Source organism: Palaemon carinicauda, chromosome 11, assembly GCF_036898095.1.
Source record: "Palaemon carinicauda isolate YSFRI2023 chromosome 11, ASM3689809v2, whole genome shotgun sequence".
In the NCBI taxonomy this organism is placed as follows: domain Eukaryota; kingdom Metazoa; phylum Arthropoda; class Malacostraca; order Decapoda; family Palaemonidae; genus Palaemon; species Palaemon carinicauda.
The window spans coordinates 129,094,565-129,109,209 of NC_090735.1; the positions used below are offsets into that span (position 1 = coordinate 129,094,565).

The window sequence follows — 14,645 nt, forward strand, 5'->3', positions numbered from 1 at the left end:
CGACAATTTCTTTATCTAGATTTAACAATATTCAACACTCATCTCTTTACTCTTTCAGTTTAAATTGTCGACATAATTAATTTTCTTCGTTCGTTTCGACAATCTCGTTATCTAGATTTAACAATATTCGACAATCTCATCTCTTTGCTCTTTTGTAATTTAACCTATCTCTTTTAGATTCAGCAGTGTTCGACATGTGTATTTTTACCTTTCATTTCCTGTTTATTCGACAGTTTTACTTATTTTATGTAGGTCTTACATAACTCGACATATGTAAATCTTTACATTTTCTCTTACGCACAAACTCTCCTGATTCCTTGACATACTACATTTCCTGGTAACATACGCTATATGGATTTGTGAAATTGAAATTATGCTCAGTAATATGAACATAATCTTGCTGCCAACACAAAATGGTCTTATATCCAACTTAAAATGTCTTATTTTCCAACTCAAAAGGGCCTTATAATCAACTTAAAATCGCCCTGAAACTAGAATTGTGCTCACAATTAAGTTGAAATGGTCTTATATCTAAATGAAAATTACCGTAACTTGGCAAAAAAAAAGAATTATCTTCAACCAATTCAAGATGGTCTTATAATCAACCAATTCAAGATGGTCTTATAATCAACCAATTTAAGATGGTCTTATAATCAAATAATTCAAGATGGTCTTGCAATCAACCAATTCAAGGTGGTCTGACAATCAACCAATTCAAGGTAGTCTTATAATCAACCAATTCAAGATGGTCTTACAATCAACCATGCAAGATGGTCTTGCAATCAACCAATTCAAGATGGTCTTACAATCAACCATGCAAGATGGTCTTGCAATCAACCAATTCAAGACGGTCTTACAATCAAACAATTCAAGATGGTCTTGCAATCAACCAATTCAAGATGGTCTTACAATCAACCAATTCAAGATGGTCTTGCAATCAACCAATTCAAGACGGTCTTACAATCAAACAATTCAAGATGGTCTTGCAATCAACCAATTCAAGATGGTCTTGCAATCAACCAATTCAAGATGGTCTTACAATCAACCAATTCAAGATGGTCTTGCAATCAACCAATTCAAGATGGTCTTATAATCAACCATGCAAGATGGTCTTGCAATCAACCAATTCAAGACGGTCTTACAATCAAACAATTCAAGATGGTCTTGCAATCAACCAATTCAAGATGGTCTTACAATCAACCATGCAAGATGGTCTTGCAATCAACCAATTCAAGACAGTCTTACAATCAACCAATTCAAGATGGTCTTGCAATCAACCAATTCAAGATGGTCTTACAATCAACCATGCAAGATGGTCTTGCAATCAACCAATTCAAGACGGTCTTACAATCAAACAATTCAAGATGGTCTTGCAATCAACCAATTCAAGATGGTCTTACAATCAACCATGCATGATGGTCTTACAATCAACCATGCAAGATGGTCTTGCAATCAACCAATTCAAGGTGGTCTTACAATCAACCATGCAAGATGGTCTTGCAATCAACCAATTCAAGATGGTCTTACAATCAACCATGCAAGATGGTCTTGCAATCAACCAATTCAAGATGGTTTTACAATCAACCATGCAAGATGGTCTTACAATCAAACATTCAAGATGGTCTTGCAATCAACCAATTCATGATGGTCTTACAATCAACCATGCAAGATGGTCTTACAATCAACCATGCAAGATGGTCTTGCAATCAACCAATTCAAGATGGTCTTACAATCAACCATGCAAGATGGTCTTGCAATCAACCAATTCAAGACGGTCTTACAATCAACCATGCAAGATGGTCTTGCAATCAACCAATTCAAGATGTCTTACAATCAACCATGCAAGATGGTCTTGCAATCAACCAATTCAAGACGGTCTTACAATCAAACAATTCAAGATGGTCTTGCAATCAACCAATTCAAGATGGTCTTGCAATCAACCAATTCAAGACGGTCTTACAATCAACCAATTCAAGATGGTCTTGCAATCAACCAATTCAAGATGGTCTTACAATCAACCATGCAAGATGGTCTTGCAATCAACCAATTCAAGACGGTCTTACAATCAAACAATTCAAGATGGTCTTGCAATCAACCAATTCAAGATGGTCTTACAATCAACCATGCAAGATGGTCTTGCAATCAACCAATTCAAGACAGTCTTACAATCAACCAATTCAAGATGGTCTTGCAATCAACCAATTCAAGATGGTCTTACAATCAACCATGCAAGATGGTCTTGCAATCAACCAATTCAAGACGGTCTTACAATCAAACAATTCAAGATGGTCTTGCAATCAACCAATTCAAGATGGTCTTACAATCAACCATGCATGATGGTCTTACAATCAACCATGCAAGATGGTCTTGCAATCAACCAATTCAAGGTGGTATTACAATCAACCATGCAAGATGGTCTTGCAATCAACCAATTCAAGATGGTCTTACAATCAACCATGCAAGATGGTCTTGCAATCAACCAATTCAAGATGGTTTTACAATCAACCATGCAAGATGGTCTTACAATCAAACATTCAAGATGGTCTTGCAATCAACCAATTCATGATGGTCTTACAATCAACCATGCAAGATGGTCTTACAATCAACCATGCAAGATGGTCTTGCAATCAACCAATTCAAGATGGTCTTATAATCAACCATGCAAGATGGTCTTGCAATCAACCAATTCAAGACGGTCTTACAATCAAACAATTCAAGATGGTCTTGCAATCAACCAATTCAAGACGGTCTTACAATCAACCATGCAAGATGGTCTTGCAATCAACCAATTCAAGATGGTCTTATAATCAACCATGCAAGATGGTCTTGCAATCAACAAATTCAAGATGGTCTTACAATCAACCATGCAAGATGGTCTTGCAATCAACCAATTCAAGACGGTCTTACAATCAAACAATTCAAGATGGTCTTGCAATCAACCAATTCAAGATGGTCTTACAATAAACCATGCAAGATGGTCTTGCAATCAACCATTTCAAGATGGTCTTACAATCAAACAATTCAAGATGGTCTTGCAATCAACCAATTCAAGATGGTCTTACAATCAACCATGCAAGATGGTCTTGCAATCAACCAATTCAAGACGGTCTTACAATCAACCAATTCAAGACGGTCTTACAATCAAACAATTCAAGATGGTCTTGCAATCAACCAATTCAAGATGGTCTTACAATCAACCATGCAAGATGGTCTTGCAATCAACCAATTCAAGACGGTCTTACAATCAACCATGCAAGATGGTCTTGCAATCAACCAATTCAAGACGGTCTTACAATCAAACAATTCAAGATGGTCTTGCAATCAACCAATTCAAGATGGTCTTGCAATCAACCAATTCAAGATGGTCTTACAATCAACCAATTCAAGATGGTCTTGCAATCAACCAATTCAAGATGGTCTTATAATCAACCATGCAAGATGGTCTTGCAATCAACCAATTCAAGACGGTCTTACAATCAAACAATTCAAGATGGTCTTGCAATCAACCAATTCAAGATGGTCTTACAATCAACCATGCAAGATGGTCTTGCAATCAACCAATTCAAGACGGTCTTACAATCAACCATGCAAGATGGTCTTGCAATCAACCAATTCAAGATGGTCTTATAATCAACCATGCAAGATGGTCTTGCAATCAACAAATTCAAGATGGTCTTACAATCAACCATGCAAGATGGTCTTGCAATCAACCAATTCAAGACGGTCTTACAATCAAACAATTCAAGATGGTCTTGCAATCAACCAATTCAAGATGGTCTTACAATAAACCATGCAAGATGGTCTTGCAATCAACCATTTCAAGATGGTCTTACAATCAAACAATTCAAGATGGTCTTGCAATCAACCAATTCAAGATGGTCTTACAATCAACCATGCAAGATGGTCTTGCAATCAACCAATTCAAGACGGTCTTACAATCAACCATGCAAGATGGTCTTGCAATCAACCAATTCAAGACGGTCTTACAATCAACCATGCAAGATGGTCTTGCAATCAACCAATTCAAGATGGTCTTATAATCAACCATGCAAGATGGTCTTGCAATCAACAAATTCAAGATGGTCTTACAATCAACCATGCAAGATGGTCTTGCAATCAACCAATTCAAGACGGTCTTACAATCAAACAATTCAAGATGGTCTTGCAATCAACCAATTCAAGATGGTCTTACAATAAACCATGCAAGATGGTCTTGCAATCAACCATTTCAAGATGGTCTTACAATCAAACAATTCAAGATGGTCTTGCAATCAACCAATTCAAGATGGTCTTACAATCAACCATGCAAGATGGTCTTGCAATCAACCAATTCAAGACGGTCTTACAATCAACCAATTCAAGACGGTCTTACAATCAAACAATTCAAGATGGTCTTGCAATCAACCAATTCAAGATGGTCTTACAATCAACCATGCAAGATGGTCTTGCAATCAACCAATTCAAGACAGTCTTACAATCAAACAATTCAAGATGGTCTTGCAATCAACCAATTCAAGATGGTCTTACAATCAACCTTGAAAGATGGTCTTGCAATCAACCAATTCAAGATGGTCTTACAATCAACCATGCAAGATGGTCTTGCAATCAACCAATTCAAGACGGTCTTACAATCAACCAATTCAAGGTGGTCTTACAATCAACCAATTCCAGGTGGTCATACAATCAACCAATTCAAGATGGTCTTACAATCAACCAATTCCAGGTGGTCTTACAATCAACCAATTCAAGACGGTCTTACAATCAACCAATTCAAGGTGGTCTTACAATCAACCAATTCAAGACGGTCTTACAATCAACCAATTGCAGGTGGTCTTACAATCAACCAATTCAAGACGGTCTTACAATCAACCAATTCAAGGAGGTCTTACAATCAACCAATTCAAGACGGTCTTACAATCAACCAATTTAAATTATTAGTATTATAACCAAATTAAAGTGATTTATATAACAAACTGACTATGATCTTATAATCAACATAAAATGGACTTGTATCAATCCAAACAGATCTTTTTTAAAAAATAAAAAAGACCACAATGTCTTCTATCAATGCCAAACAAGAAATAAAAAAGACATTATCTAATTTCAAATGCTGAAACTTACTGCAGACTTGATCTCAATTTCTCACTTCATCGCCCGACGGATTCCGGTGCCAAATTCTTAAAAGAATTCGTGGCGCCGTAGCGTTTTCAAGAACACACTTCAGAACGACTCAGAAAACGTTGCTTTATTACAACTCCACTTCCATTAATTAATACATTTTCCCATGGCGTGGCTCGTCGTATTGAATCACCTTCCAGAGATAAAAGAAAGGCTGGAAAAATTGGACTTATCTGGGGATTTACTTGTTCATTATTCGTAAGTTTTCATTTCACATACTGTTTATTAACTAACGTTGTATCTATGATAATAATAATAAAAATAATAATGATAGTAATAACAACAACAACAATAATAATAATAACAATAATAATGATAATAATAATAATAATAATAATAATAATAAAAATAACAATAACAATAATAATAATAATAATAACAACAACAATAATAACAATAATGGCTACACCCAACCCTCCTAACCCTCTCCTTTCCTTAGTCATTCGAATCCAAGATCATTTTAATCTATCTAAGTCTTTTTATCAGCCTTATCTCGTATCTTCCTTTCCTTCTTTCTGAAGAAAATAATTTATTGCTTCTCCCTTTCGAGAACTATTTTATGACTCCCCTCTCTTATCCGGGGCACCATTTCTTCCATTCCAGTGGGTTATTTTTTTAATATGCAAGAGGGACACAGTTAATAATATTAACTGATGAAAAGAGGAAAGCAATGGTGTGCAATGATTAAAAAAATAACCCAATTTTATTTCATCTATTTGAGATTTATAAAGAGCATAATGAGGCTATGCTAGCATGTATGTGAAAGTGGAAATCCTTTCAAATATTCTAAAAAAAAAAAAAAAAAAAAAAAAAAAAAAAAAAAAAAAAAAAAAAAAAAATTAGTAAAATCAAGGAACTAAATTGACAAAATTTATAATTTCTTTTAGTAAAATCAAGAAATTAAATTGACAAAATTTAATTTTTTTTTTAGTAAAATCAAGGAATTAAATTGACAAAATTAAAATTTTTTTTTAGTAAAATCAAGAAATTAAATTGACAAAATTTTGAAATATGTAGTAGAGAAGCGATCGAACAATTCTAAAAAGATAAAAAAAAAAAAAATAACGATTTAAACAGTCTACTTCACGTTCAAGTGAATTCTTCAGACATAAGTCTAATGAAATTTAACGTAACATTTTTATTTTTTATGCAGATATATTTGGCCATAAGAAATAAATTGAATGGCCAACAAGATTATCATTCCAAGCTATGAGATTCCCAACGAAATTCTTTTGAAGGAGATTTACAAAAAAAAAAATCAAATATCATAAAGCACCTCTATGCTGTGTGTGTGTGTGTGTGAGAGAGAGAGAGAGAGAGAGAGAGAGAGAGAGAGATTACGAATGAAAAAAATACAAACAAATTATAATCTGTCAGACAACCAAAATAATTACACATTTACTTAAAGGAGAGAGAGAGAGAGAGAGAGAGAGAGAGATATTACGAATTAAAAAACACAAGCAAATTATAATCTGTCAGAAAACCAAAATAATTACATATTTAATTAAAAGAGAGAGAGAGAGAGAGAGAGAGAGAGAGAGAGATTAAGAATTAAAAAATACAAGCAAATTATAATCTGTCAGAAAACCAAAATGATTACATATTTAATTAAGAGAGAGAGAGAGAGAGAGAGAGAGAGAGAGAGATTAAGAATTAAAAAATACAAGCAAATTATAATCTGTCAGAAAACCAAAATGATTACATATTTAATCAAGAGAGAGAGAGAGAGAGAGAGAGAGAGAGAGAGAGATTAACACAGATTAAGAATTAAAAAATACAAGCAAATTATAATCTGTCAGAAAACCAAAATGATTACATATTTAATTAAGAGAGAGAGAGAGAGAGAGAGAGAGAGAGAGAGAGAGAGAGATCCCATTATAGGTTAGTTGAAAATCAGTTTGACCTTTGTCTCCGATCTATGGAAATGTTTATACAAACACACACTCGTGTTTACTCATGAATGTGTGTATGCATGTGTAGGTGTGGGCTTATGCTTGTATGTAAGCAACCTGGGTCTATACAACGTTTTATCCTTAAATCTCAACATAACAAATAATCAATATTTTGGATTTCAAGTGTTTGATAAGATCAATATTATTAAATAAATGACAGACTTAAAAAGGTCAAGGGAATGCTCTTCTCGTCTTCAGTCTACGTCACAATCCCTTGTTCTTCTTCTTCTTCTTCGTCTTCTTCTTGAGAGAGAGAGAGAGAGAGAGAGAGAGAGAGAGAGAGAGTTATCAGAAATGAAATGAAAAAAAATCGACTAATAGTAATGTCTGACAACCGAAGTTAACAATAAAATAAAATAAGAGAGAGAGAGAGAGAGAGAGAGAGAGAGAGAGAGAGACTAATTTGATTGACAACCGTAGTTAACAAGAGAAAGAGAGAGAGAGAGAGAGAGAGAGAGAGAGACAGACAGAGAGTACTGGGATTAGTCTACACTAGACAAAATATTAAGATTACACCTGGGATGGTAAATTGTCAAGGAGAGAGAGAGAGAGAGAGAGAGAGAGAGAGAGAGAGATTGTTGAGGGGAGCAGTATGGATAACTGTTGAGGTGTACAAGGTGAAACTCACATCACCCATTCGCTTCTTTAACCTTTAAGACCTGGAATGCGCTACCTTCTTTATTCCCAGAACTCATCATTTCTTATCATCACGCATCAGGGTGTCTATAGGCCTATGCTTTAATCTTTCTCCAATCGACAATTGCTTGTAAAATTAGCTAGTAGAAATTTACCTGAAAAGAGAGAGAGAGAGAGAGAGAGAGAGAGAGAGAGAGAGAGCTCGAAGGATACCAATTCCTAGAGACGATGAGTGCGCGCATCATAAGAATACCGGTTTTCAAAATAGGCCTATGTTGCTACCCCGTTTCCATAAATAGAATCCTTTTGTGCTAAATCACTCGACCCAAAAGCAGACACTTATCAAATTGACATATATATGACTAATCTATGTGTGCATAGATGCATGCCCGAAGGCATTTGGCCTATTTACTAAAATAAATCTCAAAATGCATGCTAGACCTATAGAAATCTATTTGACACGGTTAATCGCGTCTGTTAGTTCATATGTAACATGGGATATACGCAACCTTTGAGATAATATATATATATATATATATATATAAGCTGTTATTAAATTGACGTATAAAATGAACATTATTTGGATAATTGATGCTTGAGTGCATATGGCGTGTAGGTGCATTCCAATCAATTTACATTTACAACGCAGATTAAGTACCTGTAAGGAAGGGGCTAACAGCAGCAATAACAGTAATAGCAGCAGCAACAGCAGAATCTTGCTATGCCAAGGAGTAGGAGATGGTGGTGGTGGTGATGAGGAGGAAGGTTTCCTGGTTTAGCAGCAGCAGCAGCACAGCAGCAGCAGCACAGCAGCAGCAGCAGAGCGATCGAAAGCGCGACCGAACCTTCTCTCCCTCATCAGAGGGGAAGTTGTTATGCTCAACTAAGCTTCAACAGCGACACGAAACAACACAAACTGCAACACTAACAACAACAACAACAACAGCATCGTTGCCTTCATGCTTCATCACCATTGCTCTTCCCATTGTCGCTTCTTACCGTGTTTTTTTTTATTATTATTATTATTTTCTATTTACTCTCTCGCTCTTTCTCTCTATTCCCCTATTGTAAATTCTCTTGGATTTATGAACCAAAATTCAAAACGTGACGGGAAGGGTCGACAGAGGTCACCGAGAGTAGCGTTTAGAGGTTAATCGAACAAGATCTTATTTTGGTGGGATTGGGATGAAAAACAAAGTTGAAGGGAGAGAACAAGAGAGAGGTTTGGGAGAGCCTTCAGCAATAGCAACAGGAACAAGCGCGGTCACTGCTCAAGCCCTACTGAACACACATCTCATCGATCACCTCAACCCCCTGTGTGTGCAGCGAGTGCGTGCGTGCGTGCGTCCGTTAGTCGAGTCTTGCACCTTCCCCTCTCCCCGCTCCACATCAGCAGCACCGTCGCTATCACCACTGCCTTCTACCGTCAATTCTTTTGACACTAGGCTACCTCGAATTCCCTGTCTGTTTTTTATTTTCTGTTTTACGATCGTGAAATTAACCTGCGATTCATTCGTAGACGGAGGCGGCTTGGAGGGTTCGCCTTCAAACCTCCATACGGGAATCCTCTTGACTTCTTCCCGCTCCTGTCGCGCTACCTGAGAACCGTAATTCATATCATCTACTTGCACACTGTCTAATCATACTAATATCATAAAGACCTCTTCTATATTCCCTAACCGTCAGTTTCCAGTTTAGCAAACATGGAAATAAGGGAGTGAAAGGTTCGTTTGCGTTCATTGCCAGGATTTTTTTCTTCCGTTACCTATCGGCAAATGCCTCCATTTTCCCTTTTCCACCTCTCACCTTTAGATTTCTCGTGGATCTGGTTCTGCTGGATATCATCCATTTCGGTTCACTTCCCGCAATATCTTCTGTCTCGAGCTGTTGCCTTATTCTGGCTTTAATTAAAAACACAGACACAAACCAAATATTTTGTTTCAAATACCTGTAAACACAGTTGCAAACGCACACACACACACACTTTATATATATATATATATATATATACATTAGGTTAGCCAGGTCACCAGCCTCCCGTTGAGATACTTCCGCAAAAGAGTTATTGAGTCCTTTGACTGGCCAGAAGTACTACATTGGATCCTCTCTGGTTACGGCTCGTTTTCTTTTTCCTTCACATACACCGAATAGTCTAACCTATTCTATACATATTCTATGTCCTCATACACCTGACAACACTGAGATTACCAAACAATTCTTCCTCGCTCAAGGGGTTAATTACTGCAATGTAATTGTTCAGTGGCGACTTTCCTCTAGGTAAGGGCAGAAGAGACTCTTTAGCTATGGTAAGCAGCTCTTCTAGTAAGACACTCCCAAATCAAACCATTGTTCTCTAGTCTTGGATAGTGCCATAGCCTCTGTACCGTGGTCTTTCAGTCTTGGGGTAGAGCTCTCTTGCTTGAGGGTACACTCGGGTACAATATTCTATCTTATTTCTCTTCCTCTTGTTTTTCGTTTTAATATTATAGTTTACTTATGAAAGGTTTATTTTAATGTTCTTAGAATATTTTATTCTAACTGTTAATTACTTCTCTTGTAGTTTCCTTATGTCCTTTCCTCACTTGGCTATTGTCCCTGTTGGAGCCCTCGGGTTTATAGCGTCCTGCTTTTCTAACTGGGATTGCAGCTTAGTAAGTATATATATATATATATATATATACAACAGCAAAACAAATACAGCCGTTTTTAGTCCAATGCAGGACAAACCAACCTACTGGAGGTGGCCCTGACAAGTAGGCCTACAGCTTCGCTGATCAGTGATCATGGCGGTACACAAACCCTTTCACCATACTAAGGTAACCCCACTCAGAGAGGATATGTATATATATATATATATATATATGTATATATATATATATATATATACATTATGTATATACTGTATATATATATATATATATATACATTATGTATATACTATATATATATATATATACACATATATATATAGATATATATATATATATATATGTTTATGTATATATATACTGTATAGCCTATATATATACACACACACACACATATATATATATGTATATATATATATATATATATGTATATATATATATATATATATATTATAGACAATATAGGAGTGATAAAAAATGCAGAGGATTTCTATACAATGCTATACAATAGTGATGTAAGAAATTACTTTGCCAATGGCAATAATGAAACAATTGAGCCAGTATCAAAAGTGACACTCGAAGTAAAATAGCCTTAAAAGGCAAGAAAAAAGACAAAGCAACGGGAGATGGCCCAACGATTGATTTAGTTATAGATGGGGGGAGATTTCATAGTACTAAAACTCGCTGTACTTTACATAAAATGTTTGCAAGAATGTTTTATGTGTACCAACCGTGTGTCACACAATTGTACATAATTCCTTTTGTATATATTATGCTTGTATCTTCGCTCTTCCCTCGTACTAAAACGAACATGAAAATTCATGCTGCTGTTTTCCTCTGTAACATTGTCATTTCCTCGAACATGTATTTTCCTGTTGCCTTGAGGTTTTGTATATAAAGGAGAGTGTTCTTTAATATACTACTCAGTTGATTGCTTCCTGCCTTTGAGTCACAACCTTCTCCCTCCTTCGTCACATATGCCTACAGCTTGGAAAAACTTTATCACAAAAGACTGGGAAAATTAACACCCCGTAACTTCGTTTTCAGTGATTAGTAGAATATTTGCCAAGATCATATCAGGCCGAATAGAAAGACAGCTAGACTATAATCAACCAAGAGAGCAGGCAGACTTTAGAAGTGGGTATTCGACAACTGACCATATCCATATAACTAACCAGCCAATGGAAAGATCAACTGAATATGGCACATTATATATGGCATTTATAGACTATGAGAAAGCTTTTGATTCTGTCAAAACTTCAACAGTAATAATGGCCCCTCAAGGACAAAGAATAGATGAATCTGATGTTAGGACAATTGAAGATATCTATATGAGAAGCACAGCAATCCTAAAACCACATGAAGATAGTGAGAAAATCTGACTCAGAAAGGAGTTAAACGGGGAGACCCCATCTCTCTTAAATTATTCACAGCGTGCCTAGAAAAAGTTTTTAAGAATTTAGATTGGCAAAATGTAGGAATTAACAATAATGGGGAATACCATAACAACTTAAGATCTGCAGATGACATAATTCTATTTAGTGAATCGTGGAAGGAACGGCAAAAGATGATAAAAGGTTTCAATAGAGAAAGCAGAAACGTAGGACTGAAAATTAATATGAGTAAAACTAAGATAATGTTCATTGAAAATGAAGAAACAACAAATAAGGGTTATGGACGAACCTCTAGAGATTGTTAATAAATATATGTACTTAGGGTAGACAGTGTTTCCCCAGGATATGAGACCGAAATTAAAAGAAGGATAAGTATAGGTTGGAGAGCTTTTGGTAAACAAAATGTCCTTTTCTCTAAAAAGAAAAATATTTAATCACATGGTCCTACAAGTATTAACTTATGCATCAGAAACTTTGAGCATTACTGAAATCTTAGAACATAAGCAGTTACAATTTAAAGAACTAAGGAAAGGTTGATCATAGGATTAACACTAAGAGACAGAAAAAAGAGCAACATGGATATGAAAGCAAACTAAAGTAGAAGACGTTTTAACATATAATAAAAATAAATGGACATGGGCAAGACATAATGATAATGGCAGATAACAGATGGACATTAAGAATAACAGAATGGACACCCCCTAGAATTTGCAAAAGGAACAGGGGAAGAAAGAAAAGACGATGGATTGACGAGCTAAGAAAATTTGCGGCTATTATTATTATTATTATATTATTATTATTATTACTTGCTAAGCTACAACCCTAGTTGGAAAAGCAGGGTGCTATAAACCCAAGGGCTCCAACAAGGAAAATAGCCCAGTGAAGAATAAGGAAGTAAGTAAACTACACGTAATGAACAATTGAAATATTTTTTTTTAAAAAACAGTAACAACATAAAAAAAAAATCTTTCGTATATAAACTATGAAAACTTGAAGAAACGAAGGGAAGAGTAATAAGAAATGATAGTGAACCCGAGTGTACCCTCAAGCAAAAGAACTCTAGCCCAAGACGGTGGAAGACCATGATACAGAGGCTATGGCTCTACCCAAGACTAGAGAACAATGGTTTGATTCTGGAGTGTCCTTCTCCTAGAAGAGCTGCTTACCATAGCTATAGAGTCTCGTCTACCCTTACCAAGATGAAAATAGCCACTGAACAATTACAGTGAAGTAGTTAACCCCTTTGGTGAATAAGAATTGTTTGATAATCTCAGTGTTGTCAGGTGTATGAGGACAGAGGAGAATCTGTAAAGAATATGCCAGACTATTAGGTGTATGCCTAGGCACGGGAATAGTGAACCGTAACCAGAGAGAAGGATCCAATGTAGTACTATCTGGCCAGTCAAAGGACCCCATAACTCTCTTGAGCGAAGAATTGTTTGGCAATCTCAGGTGAATGAGGACAGAGGAGAATATGTAAAGAATATGAAACTGCAAAGTGTAGATATGTGTAGTGTACTTATAGGTGTATTTGGTGTAGCTGCACATGTATGTGGTGATTTTGTATGTGCGTGTGTGGATGTATATAGTTTACAAGAATTTGTCACCGTTTTCGTCAACCATTTAGAGCTGAAACGATCTATCTCCTTCTTTATTCCCAGAGCTCTTCAGCTTTATTTCAATTTTTTGTTTGCAGACTGTCTATGACCTTTCTTCCTCAGGGATACGTAACATATTCACTTTCGCTCCTGGCACCGGCAAATCTCCCTATTAAAATGCATGACTCCTCAATTATGTCCAACTTAAATCTTATGTTCGTTTGCTGTTTTAATTCCCTCATCCAACTCATGCAGTTTCAGCCGCGTCGCATAATTGCTCGCCTCTTTACTTTGGATACTTCCTGCATCGCTAATAACACGTCCGTGAGATGGCCGGTTTTTGTATGTAGTAAATCTACCCGAAATGAACGGCCTGTATCTAATTAATTGCTGCGGTTAGCCTACATATTTAATCGTTATATTATTTCCCTGTATGTTATTGACCTGCCAGGATAGAATAGATTCCTTGATCAATTTATGTCCGTGCAGGCTATTGCCCTGCCATGATAGAATAGAATTCTTGAACTATGTCCGTGCAGGTTATTTTCACCACGATAGAATAGATTTCTTAATTTATGAACGTGCAGGTTATTGGCTTACCGGGAAAACATATCTCCCTCTCTCTCTTTGTCTGTCGGTCTAAGTCAGACATAATTCTCTCTCGTGGGGACTCGAGAAGAATACAAATATCATTAGAATTCAAGAACTCTATCGATTTATGTCTGCCAAAAAAAAAAGCTGTAATGAGCCTCGACCAACAGCATTGTTATAAGGGTGGAAATGCTTACAAAATATCGAACGCCCACAAGAAAATCACATCAATACAAGAAGACGAAGAAACCAGAACTTAAAGCTTTTATTTTCCTGTTTAATTTAAGATACTTCTATAATCCTCTTCCATGTAACCTTTATAGGACTACATAATCATCATCATCATCATCACCACCATCATCATCATTTCCTCCTACGCCTATTGACACAAAGGGCCCCCCGTTAGATTTCGCCAGTCGTCTCTATCTTGAGCTTTTAGTTCAATACTTCTCCATTCATCATCTACTATGCGCTTCATAGTCCTCAGCTATGTAAGCCTGGGTCTTCCAATTCTTCTAGTGCCTTGTGGAGCCCAGCTAAACGTTTGGTGAACTAATCCCTTTTGGGGAGTGCGAAGAGCATGCCCAAACCATCTCCATCTACCCCTCATCATGATCTCATCCACATATGGCACTCAAGTAATCCCCC

General features: G+C 36.3%; 1 protein-coding gene across 2 annotated transcripts in view; it reads right to left on the reverse strand.

Annotated features, from left to right (window-relative positions):
• Positions 1 to 9,034, reverse strand: part of LOC137650206 (probable G-protein coupled receptor 21) — a 131,413-nt gene extending 122,379 nt beyond the window's left edge. For both annotated transcript variants that reach the window (XM_068383394.1, XM_068383393.1), the window contains exon 1: positions 8,425 to 9,034. The gene's annotated coding sequence lies outside the window, so the exon portion shown is untranslated. The remainder of the gene's footprint in view (positions 1 to 8,424) is intronic.
• Positions 9,035 to 14,645: the final 5,611 nt, after the last annotated feature.